The sequence below is a fragment of the Lepeophtheirus salmonis genome, chromosome 14 (assembly GCF_016086655.4).
Source record: "Lepeophtheirus salmonis chromosome 14, UVic_Lsal_1.4, whole genome shotgun sequence".
Taxonomy (NCBI): domain Eukaryota; kingdom Metazoa; phylum Arthropoda; class Copepoda; order Siphonostomatoida; family Caligidae; genus Lepeophtheirus; species Lepeophtheirus salmonis.
The window spans coordinates 26975338-26988564 of NC_052144.2; the positions used below are offsets into that span (position 1 = coordinate 26975338).

At 31.0% G+C, this 13227-nt stretch overlaps 3 long non-coding RNA genes across 4 annotated transcripts; 1 reads left to right on the forward strand and 2 right to left on the reverse strand.

The window, feature by feature from the left end:
• Window positions 1-4393: 4393 nt before the first annotated feature.
• LOC139907191 (uncharacterized) lies at window positions 4394-6069 on the reverse strand. The gene is made up of 2 exons (XR_011783638.1): window positions 5280-6069; window positions 4394-5177 (listed from the first exon to the last, which is right to left on the reverse strand). It is a non-coding gene; the product is annotated as an uncharacterized lncRNA (long non-coding RNA).
• On the forward strand, window positions 4800-5328 carry LOC139907192 (uncharacterized). The gene is made up of 2 exons (XR_011783639.1): window positions 4800-4855; window positions 4918-5328. It is a non-coding gene; the product is annotated as an uncharacterized lncRNA (long non-coding RNA).
• Window positions 6070-9648: 3579 nt separating the features above from the next.
• Window positions 9649-12546, reverse strand: LOC121129245 (uncharacterized). 2 transcript variants are annotated; one of them, XR_011783684.1, is made up of 5 exons: window positions 12304-12546; window positions 11792-12244; window positions 11209-11722; window positions 10592-11131; window positions 9649-10530 (listed from the first exon to the last, which is right to left on the reverse strand). It is a non-coding gene; the product is annotated as an uncharacterized lncRNA (long non-coding RNA). The 2 variants fall into 2 exon arrangements; XR_005868381.2 differs by having other exon boundaries at window positions 10592-11722.
• Window positions 12547-13227: the final 681 nt, after the last annotated feature.

The window sequence follows — 13227 nt, forward strand, 5'->3', positions numbered from 1 at the left end:
CATTCCCAATAAAATCCTCAGTGTTACTCTTGGGTTTCTGTGACTACACTCACACGTAGCAATGAAAGTTTTTAGTAGAAAGGGGTGGAGGGGGGGGCTTATTTTAACTTTTTAGAAGATACTTAATTATAACCTTTTTTGGAAAATAAAAGTGTTGGAACATATTTTTTAACAAACTGATAGTTTTTTTTAATGATAACAATATTTTTTTTCCAAATTTGGGGGAGGGTTGCAGCACGCCCCTATTAATAAGGCTAACTGGTTTGTAAATTATAATCAACTTGCATGGCTATACCATTGAATCCAAGATATCATAACTTCCCAAATAAATTTTTACGAAGAAAACTATAATATTGTTTGAAAAGAAATTTAAATCAATAATTTGTAGACTAAACCAACATCGATGGCTCCTAAATAACAAAGTAAACGTGAGCTTAATTTTATGAATGAAAAAATACTCGAAATTAATATTTATCTTTTATTATGGGCTAAATTATTAATTTTACTTTGAAATTTGTCAATGAAATCGTTTCCCACCTGTGTCAAATCAATTTTCTTGAGTGAATCCTTGTGAATATGTAGAACCAGTAAGTTTTTTAAACAAAAATTGGTAGTGGTTGACCTTAGATAAGTTTTTATTCGTTTCAAGGGAGAGAAAGATTTTCCACTTATTGCATTTGTAGCAGGCATGAAAAATATCAATTTTTCAATTTCTGTAATAATAATTCATTCACCATGATGTAATTTTCCAAAAAAATGTGATAATATTGCTAATGTTGATTTTTTTGTTCATATCCATTTTTTAATGCATTGGAAGGCCAATAGATTATTTGCACTTCTACTTGATATTTTTGATGTCTTTTTGGTAAAATTCTAATTCCTTCAACTATTTCCTTTAATTAATTTTAATAGACTCTCCTGGAGATTGATATAAGTTTTTGAATCTGTTTGATAAGATTGACAACAAGGTCATAAGCTCCCTAAAATATTTGACTAAAACGGGTTATGTGTTAATCATGAAAATAGAAAATATTTTCTTAATTTTTAATTCCTTTTGAATATAATCCTATATTTCTTTTTCCTTCAAGTTTAGAATCAGAAATATCGAGCTTTAAGTTCCATTTAAAACACTTTCCAAAGAAATTCGTACATTTTATTACTTTATTACCGATAGGACAATTCTTGCACTTTCACAGTAGAAATAAATGACATTGAAGTGCCTTGCTCAACTTGTTCGTTTGCTTCAATAGACTCTTGCCAAGGCAACAGCAAAATAAAAATTCAAATGTTGACATTACGAACATCACTCCTCTAATGCTAGCTTTCATTTATTATATTAAACATTATCTATATACTATTTCCAAAGCTATTTATATTTATGTTAATTTTCTAAAAATGATTCTTAAATTTCCCCTCACACTATCTACCTGATAGGAGAAAATTGATTAACGCTCTTTGAATTGTTTGCTGCAGAGTCCCTGATGTTATCTAGCTTAAGTGGTGCATTTCTTTGCGAGTGTGTATATGTTATCAGCCAAAAGTTTCTGTTGTGTGACTTTTTACGAGTTTGTATATTCTATAAGCTCAAAGTTTCAGAAAGACCACGAATATTCTTTACCTCATTACCAATAGCTAATTTTAGATTATGTTCATAATAGTGTGAAAAGAAACACTTACTGTTTAATGATTTTATTTTAGTAGCAACTCTAAAATTTAGACCGGACATAGATGCAGCTACATTATAAAATAACTGCCATAATTTCTAGTTTTCTCTGAATGGCAAAGGTTATCGTGCCACATATCGAACTCATTACATTATTTTTAGAAGTATCATTTGATTTGTTTCCTTCATGGTTGTAAGATTTTGTTCAAAAATGTATCTAATGTCTTTTGATATTCCAGTTTTAAAAGTTGATTTCTTTGTGAGAGCCACTGCCTTTATTTTTTGAGAATCCTCTTCCAGTTTTGAGAGCGATTTTCTAGATTTGATATCCGTCTTCTCTGCTTTTGAAGATAGCATACTTCTCATGAAAGCCGTAATACAATTAAAATAGAATGTGAGATCCTTTTCTTGGTCGTAATGCCACCAGAGAAAATTAAAAAAAAACTTTTGCTAAAACGTCGTTTCTTTTAGCCATCCTTGCTTAATTTACTTATTAGAAAAATAGAGTTTGGAGGATAATTGGGATGTAGAATAACTGTATTGGATTCATTTACGATTTATGTCTGAATAGTTTCCGACCTAACAAAGATACAAGACATTTTTGCTTAACTATATTTTTTATTTTTCAATATAAACTGCTTGTACGTTGAAGTGCCTTGCTCAACTTGTCCGTTTGCTTATAACATACTCCTTATAGCGATGCTTACAAATCTGTAACACATCCAAATAGTACTAGGCGTTTTTCTAAGCAGATTAATTGTTCACTTTTTGTTTTAGGCTTAATGACTCCGAGTTTGACGGATTCTGGCGCGTCAAATTTTAACACAACATACCCTTACAAGTCAGATATTATTATTTGAATCTATTTTAAGGTTACGCTTTCAAAATAAATATTTAATGACAGTTGAATATTTGATTTTGTCCATTTTCACAAAAACACCAACATCAACTCACTCAAACGACTTTTACATTACAACTGTGTGTCCAAAATGGTTGAATCCTTGGTGAGCAACTGTCAAGAGATCCTCAATAAATTTGACTAGCTTTTATTTAAGACTGCTGCCATCTTCACGTTGTGGTCGGAAACTTTTCAGATAACTTTTGTATATCGCATTTATTAAGAGTGTAGTCCTCCTCATTATAATATTCCGAAAGTTTGGATGTTTTTTTTTGTTCTTGTGGCCTTCATACAAAATTGAGAACATATTGAGAATTCATATTTGATTAAAACTTAACATTGATTTCTAATCACCAATTTCGATGTGTACATCATATATTTATTTTGTCATTTCCAAAATAAGACTTCAATTTATTTTCTCATAAAGTACCTGTAGCGAAAACTTTTAATCCCTTCTTTTTAGATCTGATTCATTTTACAAAATATTGCAATATTAACTTGATTTAATTATGACAACAAATAAATTAATGTTTAATTAAATACATATATCCCTACAGAGATTTTAGTAAATCTGGATTTTTTTACACTATCACATAATTTTAATTATATGAAGGAATATTTTTTTTTAAAGGGAGAGGAAGTAAAAAAATGATTATAAAATTATATTTGACTGATAATATATATATATTTAGAGTATTTTGTTTGCCTCTCTTAACATAATGTTATTGGAGGAGGTGGATTATTCGGGCACTACATAATTTAGTGATTTATTTGTTTACTTTTTTTCGAAAATCAAAATAATCATAGGTCCTAATAGCATAGGAATCATATGTAAGGAATTTTCATATTTTCAAATAGTAACTTTAAATAATTAAGTTTATAACAAAAGTAACAGTTAAATGGAAATAAATATAACGGTGAAAAGATTTGTATTGAATAAATTTATATAACAATATTACAGGGTTGTGGAGTTATATGTAGGCTGAGTCACAGAAGTAAAAATAGTCAGATTTGAACTTCCAACACATAAATGTACATAATCACAAATTTCCAACTCAATTTCAATTTATTTATGTATTAAGTATATCTCTCAATTGATTTTCTTTAAATTATTAAAAAAATACCTAATGACAAAAAATGTTTGCAAAATTATATGTCATTCATAAATCCAATACATGGAGTCGCAGTTGAAGTAGTGAAATGAAGAACAAGAATAAGAAGTCGTAAAAAAATGGACATATAGTGAGCTTAAATATTATTTATACAAATATTCTGGTAGTTTTTTTCTTTTGCAGTCATTTGAGATGATGTACAGGAGATATCATTAGGAACCAATATACTGATAGTTTTCTCAATCATACACTCCCCAGGAATTAAATACAAGCTTAAACTACCCAACTTTAAAAAAGTCATTATCAAACTCCTCTACAAGCACCACTTCTTATAGATTATTTACATTTATGAGTGTACTAAAGATAAATTTGTTATAAAAACTTAAAGTAATAAAATATTAAAAATTAATAAAGAAATTGTAGGCATGATATTTGCTACTAATTTACCTTTTTGCCTTGTTGAGCACCCCCAGTTTTTAAAAACCCTCAGATCAGGCTATAATCCTCCGTTTAGAAAATATATTGCTGATGAGTATTTGGAGTGTGTCTATGACAAGGAGAATAAAAAATGTACAGATATCCTGAATAATAAAACACTGTCTTTCCATCGATGGTTGGTCAAAACATTCATAAAGAACCTATAATATGTGTCACAAAATAAAGAGTTTTTAAAGTATTTTGCCTGGGAAAATCGTCAAAATAATAAAAATGAGGCTATAATTTCTAATCGAAGTGGTATTTTATTAGTACTTTAATCAAAATAAACATTAAAACATATAAAAAAGAAAAGGCACTATCAAAAAGTACAAAGTTGGTCCAAGTCTACAAGTCAGAAGATTTTGATTGAAATTTAGCTTTTTTTCTATTAGCTTCTGAATTTTTAGCTGCCATTCTCTTTTTGTTAAAAATCGGATGTCATCATTCAGTTTAAGCACTTAAATTTTTACCCATGACATTAAACAAAGCGAATGAAATTCTTTGAAGAAAAGCTGACCAGGAGTGTCCTTCCTCGCACTTTACTCCCACAACGGCGATAATGTCAGAGTTTAAACTGTCCTGCATCCTGTCAATGAATGTGGCAACAAATGAAGCTCTAGGATTTGGGGTGCCAAGTAAACTGTCTTTCTCTTCAGGAGTAGCTGTGATGTAAGAGAACATGGAGTAAGCATAAAGACAGGAGAGGTAGAGAAGGTCGGATGGAGTCGACAACCCCCTCTGCTCATTATGTCGATGAACTCTTTCAGGTCTACATGCTGATTGGTTGGGCTATCGAAGGTTATTGAGTCCGGAGGTGTGTCTCTGATGACCATTAACTCTTGGCATGATGTACAACTGATCTTCTTCTTCAAAGAAAAACCAATATACCCGGCAACAAAGTAGAGAGCATTACTCTCTCCCTTGGAAGCTAGTTCCTGGAGGTCATCTGGTTGCCAGTTAGTCAAAATGAGCTCAGCTTTTACCAGGTCTTCATCCAGCAGAGCTTTAATTTCTGAAGTAGTCATACCTGAAAATTTAAAAAAGTAAAATATTGTAATGATATTATTATATTGTAAAAATAAGTAATACCTAAATAAAGAAGCTTACTATTAACAAATATCTTATTTACCTGAGAATTTGACAAGACTCAGAATACGAATCTTTTTCTCTGCTTCCAGGATCTGTCTCACGCTGATGTAGTAGATACCTTCTTAGTTGTCTGTACCAGCCGAACCTTCTTTCGATGGGATCAGACTGGAACATGCCGAGGAGTATATAGGAGAAGTCTTCATCTAGGAGGAGGAACTCTGCCAGATCTCCTGCAGCAAGGCACGTCTGCTTTGTTACTAGGAAGGTTTCTGAAGCCAGGTGCTTTACTGTTTTGCTACTCGATAAGAAAGTCGACAAAATCTCTCAAGAAAGAGAGGCCAAGTTTGTTCTTCTCAGAGATTGGTTCCCAAGCTCATCTCTCTTTTCGTAGCCAACTCCAGGTGTCTTGAAACGTTTAGGATATTCCACATAGTTCTGACAAACTCTGAAAATTCGGCTGTGTCTTTAAACTCCGGTCTGTTGTCTTCTTTGGAGTAGTACTTAAGTGCTCCAATTGATGATTCGTGAAACACAGCATGCTGTTGTAGTTCATTGAACTGTTGAGCCCTACGTGACGTGGACGTACCTTGAGTTAGCCTTGATGGCGCTTTAGGAGTTGAGAGGTAGTTGGGGCAGCTGGAAGCATAGGGATGGTACTACATCTGGTTTGAGGTTGTAAAAAAGGACAGTTATAAGCATACTCAAAAGTGAGCAGCTGTCTTACCTCTTCTTTAGAGCCTTGCCAAGGGTCTGAAAATCAGAGTCGTTGAAATGCAGGGAACACAGCTTTGTACTTTTGGATAGTGCCTAATCTGTCTTCTTCAGATCTGTGTCTCTTGGAATGGCTTACCGGATGAAAAACAGATGGTTTGTCGGAGGCGACTTTAACTTTGATATCACAAAGATGCTTATTACATGTAATATACCCTTATCCATTGCTAATCATCTACGCTCAAAAAATTTATGGAGAAATACACGGGCAAACCTATCCCTTCCGTATCAAGTCTGGGGTTTCTCTCTTTGTTTGGGCAAAGATGGATCGTAACACCAGACTGTTGTGGCTCGTTGTCATAGCCCGTTCTACACCCTGGAGCACAACACTTAGTGGGCATGATTGGAATTACAAAACACAATAAAGATGGCGTCCACAATGTAACTAATAGTTATTACTTTATTACTTATTATCTTACTAAACACGTTGGGGTGTTTTTTTTTCAATGGACCCATGTTGCACGCGTATTTGAATTCATGTTTGCGCGTGCCCGGTGCTGAAATTTTGCATGGGTCCCTCTTTTGATCTGGGACAGGCTGCAACGGGGTGTCGATTTTGGGGGAAGTTATATAATGCTATACCCAAAAACCGTTTATTGCAGCTCAAGGAGACTAAATAGGGGGTTGAGTTATAACTTATTTATCGATAAGTGATTGGCGTTTCGAACAAAAAAATATTGGTGGGGTTACGTTTCTTTTAAATACAATTCCAATAAATTATTTTTTTTGCAAAATTATTGCAAAAAATAATTTTACAATTTTCTTCCCGAATTTTGATTTGAGAATTTTTTGAAGTAAATAAAAAATGTACGTCTCAACTGGACAATTTTTTAGATGCATATATGTTGGTATGTTATTTCAAGTATATAACGTATTATTATTTTTTTATATTCATAATAAATAATAATACAAGACGCAATAATAAGAGTTTTTTTTATTTTTTTGAGGGGGGAGTTGCCATCATGAGTCTTTGTCGATTATCTTACTTAACCGGATTGATATAGTGTGAAGAATCCAAAAGAATTAGAATTATCAGGATCTTTTTAGACATTAAAGAAACATTCATATTATAATTATTAGTATATAGAAGTATTTTCTGAATATTTTCTCAATTAATTAGACCATTTTCAATGTGATTTTCCCAAGCAACGCCGGGTAATCTTAGCTATTTGAATATATATTTAAGAAAGGAATCTCACTACTCAGGAATTAAATAATAATACCAACTGCTAAGGAAAATAATCATCTTCAAGTTACCCATTCCCAAAAAACAGGCCAACTAAAAATTTCACACGATTTACATCACTATTTATAAATCCCAAAGTAATGATCAGTGTTACTCTCCATTAACCATGAATGAGCGCACGTACTTTGTACTTAGATATTCCCTCCTCAAGAATTAAAGAATGCTGATAACAGCTTTGAAAAAAAAGTGTTTTGGTTGTAACTAAAAACTCATGCACTCGTCTAAGGTCATATTTTTGACAATCTTACACCTGTATCTCTATATATTTTAGAATAAGTTGAGTGTTGTAATTCCTTGAAAACGTACTAACATTTTTTTACCCAAGTTTTCTTAGTTGTTTTATATTTGCTATTATGTTAACCCACCGTAAATTCCCTGAGGTATTAAATTCACCCAAGATACAGAAATACACCTTATAATACTTTTTTGTATCACATTTTTGCTCCATTAATTTTTATTTTATCCAACGAATACTTAAATTAAAATGAAGAGAAGATTTGCGAGAGGAGATAGGATATGGGGTATTCTTATGTGTTTAAATTATTGATAGATATGTCATTGTAAATACGAGTAGATTGTAGTCAGTTTATGTAATATTAATAATAATATTGTACAATTCAATTAGACAAACGAAATTTTCATAAAAGTCGAAAAACATTATCAATATTCGAATTGAAATATTTCATCCTTTTAATCCCATCCATTGAATTTTTGAATCCTTTTTTACTCTTTAGTTTTTATTTAATAAAAGTTATTTATATATAATTTTGAATATACTGCAAAAATTAATTTTTTCCCATGCACTTGTAAATTTAACCAACGATCAAAATAATGCTGTTTATCTCATTAAACCTCAAAAATTTCCTCTACGTATAGGTCTTCTGCTTAAAATATTCTAATTAGTAAAAATATTATTTTTGTTATTTTAGTAAAATATATAATTTTCTTGAATATAACTTTTTGTATTTAATTTATGATAATATTGAATTACAAAATGTTTACATTAAGAAAATTAAGCATTGCAGTTACTTTTTTAGACTTCAATACCTTGTAACTATTACAACAATCCAAAACAGAATAATTATTTAACATAAAGATGGATTTCTATTCAAGGCACTTTGAATAAACCTTGGACCAATGGGATTAGTCAACCAAAATATTACGATTTCACTACATACCTAGATATTTGGAAGAATATTATTATAATAAGTATAAATTGTAGTAAATTAATAAATTATCAAATATATTATAAGGCAAAACAGTTAAGACGAAATAAAAATTAAAACTTAAATCAATTAAGCACCTATATAAATACATATTTATATAGGTGTATTACCCTATTATTTAAAATTAATAAAGAAAAAAATTAACTGTTCATGTCATATTAATATGTTTAATAATTGTCAATACAATTAATCGATCTTTTAGTGTAAAGGAATACTGAAAATATCGTTTTTATATATAGTATTATTAAATCTTAAGCGTTTTGTGTAATTTTTAAATTAATTAATGAGTATTGATGGATGCAGAGATCCTAAACACTCACAAGAGTGATATTCAAATATGACAACAAGTTATTTAGTAATTCAGAAAATGATTCCCAACTTTTAAAACATGCTAGACAAAATTCATATTTTCGAATAAAAGTCTACTGAATTTATTAGATCACTTATAATTTAATTACGTTTATTTATCCCGTTACAGTTCCTATGGCCTATTTATGCTTATATGTAGGTAGTAGGAGAGTGGAATAAGTTTTGTGGCCTAGCTAATAAATAATTCCAGAAGATATCATGAGTAAACAAGTCAAACTCCTTAATGGAAAAAATACATATTTTTATTGATATAAAACGTGGTGGCTTATATAAATAGAATGTTTTATAACATTAGATTGATATGTGACAGAATAGAACAAAATTAATACACAACTACAAGTTAAATTATGGAATTTTAAACATATGGAATTGGGATTTTTTTTCTTTTTTTCGTGTCCTGCATGAGTGTATTGGTCATAAATTAAATAAACTAAATAATATCAAATTTTATTGAATATTAAGGTATTTCTTATTTTCTGTTTTGTTGAAATTTCTGGATCGTCAGATCAAAATCCATTCCTTTTAATAAAAAAATACAATTACCAAGGTTTGAAAAAATTTAGCAATGTTTGGATGTAGCGTTAACTACCTCAATGTTTTGAAAATTGAGAAAAAAGTTTCAAAAACGTTATTAGTTTCTCTATTATTGTGTAACAGTTTACGATAGAGCTTTTATTTTTTATAATTTTTTCAAAATGACTAAATTTACTCAAAGATACCTTTTGGTTGTATTGAGAAACAAATATTCATAAATTAAATTATTATGCAAAATACACAAAATTAATACATCTAGAACGCGTTGCCGTGTAATGTTTCTGTATTTTGCCCATTTTCCTCCTACAAAACAAGATGATTTGTTTTGGTTATGTTGGTCCTTAATTTGTGATGTAAAATCAATCCCATTTATCGGTCCGTAATAGGTGTCCCAAAATTTGAAATCCCCCCTCTATAAAGCATCATTACTCATTTGCACATCTGGAGTATTTTTGTTTGCAATTTAAATCAATTCAGTCCTTGCATTACAATGATTAATTACAAGTTGAAGAATATTTAAAAACAATTATACCACGCAATACTTTCTAGTTTCTTTTCAACTTAATTACCACAGATGTTAATTTGATACAAAATAAAAAGAAGATGTATCAATTAAATATTTTTAATAAAGGAGACGGTATTTAGTATCATAGTTTATTCAACAAAAATGGTAACAATATCAATGTGGAAAGACAGACACTATGGAAAAATCAACCCTATCTCAAAGTAAGTTATATTTTAATGTCGTATTTGTTACCAAATTGACTGGAAATAAATTGCCTTCATCACAAAAGGCTTTGTGATTTTTCCTATACCATCATTTTGAACTAAAAAAAGAGTATCCAGGAATAATTAAATATTACTATTAAAGAAATATTTAGTTTTCGGGAAAAAAACATACGAAAAAGATTCCTCTTCTTCTGAAGTTCTACGCTTTAAAAGATTAAAAAAAAGTGGTTAACTGTTATATATATGTAAGGGAGTAAGAAGAGTTCTAAATAGATGCAAGGAATTTGGAATCACATTAAGTCTAGAAAAATTTCAATTCGCGAAGGAAAAAATTGATTTTGTCGGTTACAAAATCAATAAGATTGGAATTGCCGTCAACGAAGATAAATTGAATGCTATTCGCAAATTTCCGACTCCTTCAAACAGAACAGAATTAACATCATTTATGGGTATGGCTTATCAATTAACATATTTTACCTCAAAATTGAGCAAAGTGGCCGAACCATTGAGAAACTTGTCGAAGACAAAGTATGAATTCAAATGGGAGTTAGTTCACTCACATGCGATGGACAATATTAAAGATATTTTCCTTAAGCCACCAATCCTAGCACTGTTTGATCAGAGAAACACGTTTAGAGACAGACGCATCAAGAACCAAAGGTCTTGGATTCAATTTAATAGAAAGTCATGGAGAAAGATAGAAACTAATTGAATGTGGTTCGAGATTTATCACTAAAACAGAATCAAGATATTCGATGATCGAGTTAGAAGCCCTTGCCATCAAGTGGGCCATTAAAAAATGTCATGTTAACCTTAGTGAACTACCGCACTTCGAAGTAATAACCGATCACCAATCTTTCTCCACTATATTCAATAACTATTCTTTAAACCAAATCGAAAATGCCAAAGTACAGAAGATTAGAATGTGCCTTAAACATTACCAGTTCAAAGTATCATGGAAGAAAGGAAAATACCATATTATTGCAGATGCTTTGTCAAGAGCTCCATTAGATGATCCTGGAAAAGAAAAGAAGAATTAGAAAGTGGAATGAAAGACAGGGTAAGATTAGCCATAATTAGAATAGCTGTAATACAGAATAAAATCCGAAATATTGGTTTTGTAGATCCAATCATTGAAGAGATACGAAATATAGCATAAGCAGATGAAGACTATCGAGCACTCGTATAATTCATGGAATGTGGTGTTAAAGAAAAAGGAAGAGTTGAAAATCATTACGTAAAGTTATTTAAGAACATGATCGAAGACTTAGCTGTTGAGAACGGTTTAGTATTGAAAGGAACACGAATTGTCGTCCGTCCCTAAAGCGTGTCAAAAAGTCATTCCCGCTAAACTACATTTGTCGCATCAAGGAATGACAATAACCAAAAGAAGAGCGAGTGAGTCAATATTCTGGCCGGGAATGAACAATGAAATTGACAGGATTATTGAAAACTGTGAAACTTGTCAAACAAAAGCACCTTAACAATGCCAAGAGAGTTTCAAACCTGATGACGTACCACAACTAGTAATTGAAACCATGTCAACAGATTTGTTTATGTTAAACCGAAAATCTTAGCTGGTATATGGGGATGCATTATCAGGATACACTGTAATGGGAAAATATAAAAAGACCCAAATACGGAGAAAATTATTGAGATATTTTCAAAATGGTATACTTATTTCGAATTTCCGAAGCATCTGAGATCCTATCAAGGTTCAGTTTTCTCACCCCATATGTTCCGAGATTTTTTACAAAAAAATGGCATCGTTTGGTCTCCATCAAGTCTTTACAATCCACAAAGTAACGGAACGGCCGAGGCAGCTGTGAAAAATATGAAGAGCCTCCTGAATAAATGTGGAAAAAAAAAACAATCGATGCGGAAGAGTTTAGAGATGGGCTATTAGAGTCTAGAAATACACCCGCAAGTGCGGATACTCTCCCAATCAAGTAGTTCATGTACAGAACCTTAGATCAAAAATTCCAGCACACAGTAGTGCATTGAAGAAATCGTTTCATGACATTCCAAGTATATTGAATAATATCCGCAACAAATCCAAATTCTATTACGACACCGGTAATAAAGATTTGTGTACATTGGATATTGGTAGTCGAATTCGAATACAGAATCCTACAACAAAATTATGGGATAAAGTTGGAAGGATTATTAAAAGACAGAATCAAACTTACCAAATACGTCTAGAAAATGGTCGTAAGGAATAAGAATTTCCTAAAAATCACAAATAGAGATGAAACATCATCAAATCATATCGAATCCCACAAGAAAAGAAGACTATGAGAGAACCCGGAGAGAGAGTAATGTTCCAACTTAGTCAATTTATTATATGACTGAGTAGGTGTATTGTTTTTTTAATGAATTTAACTTAGACGCGCGAAACGGAGGGATGAAGAAAAAAAGGAAGAACGATATTGGATCGTACAGACTGACATGTTAATATTTGTTTATGATTTGAAGGGAAGAGTGATATGTATCTATATAATCTGTTATTGTTATTGTGAGTGACTTCTTACCTAGTTTAGAATATTAGTAGATGTGTAATACGTGTGTACCTTGGTAGAAGTATCTCGTATTTATTCTGTGATTATTCTAAGAATATATCCGTGATAGGATCGGATAACACACGAACACAACTAATTATAAGCCTGGAATTGTAAATAGTTAAATAGTATGTCACGTTGTAGATAAACGACCAGAAATCATCAACTTTTGTCAACGAACACCATCAACAGATTTTTCCAATATAATTTTGGAACTTGTTGTAGTATTTCTTGGTAGTACTACAACTAGTGAAACTAAATTTATGTCATCCGGTCTAATGCACCACACTTCTTGTTTGTCTCAAGTGTTATATAAATTAAAAATTTGGTTATCATAGTAGCCATTTTAATTACTTCCATATAGGAACGAGGATTGCAGAAAATTCATACCTTTAAAGTTCAAAGAAATTTTAAAGCATGGATCTCCGTTCCTACAGCATCAGATGCTCCATTTAATTATTTGAATTTGATGAAAAACTACATAATTATTCAGACATCAATAGTCTAATTTCAAAAACGGCATCTTAAAGACTTTCCAAAAATTTATTGTATTTA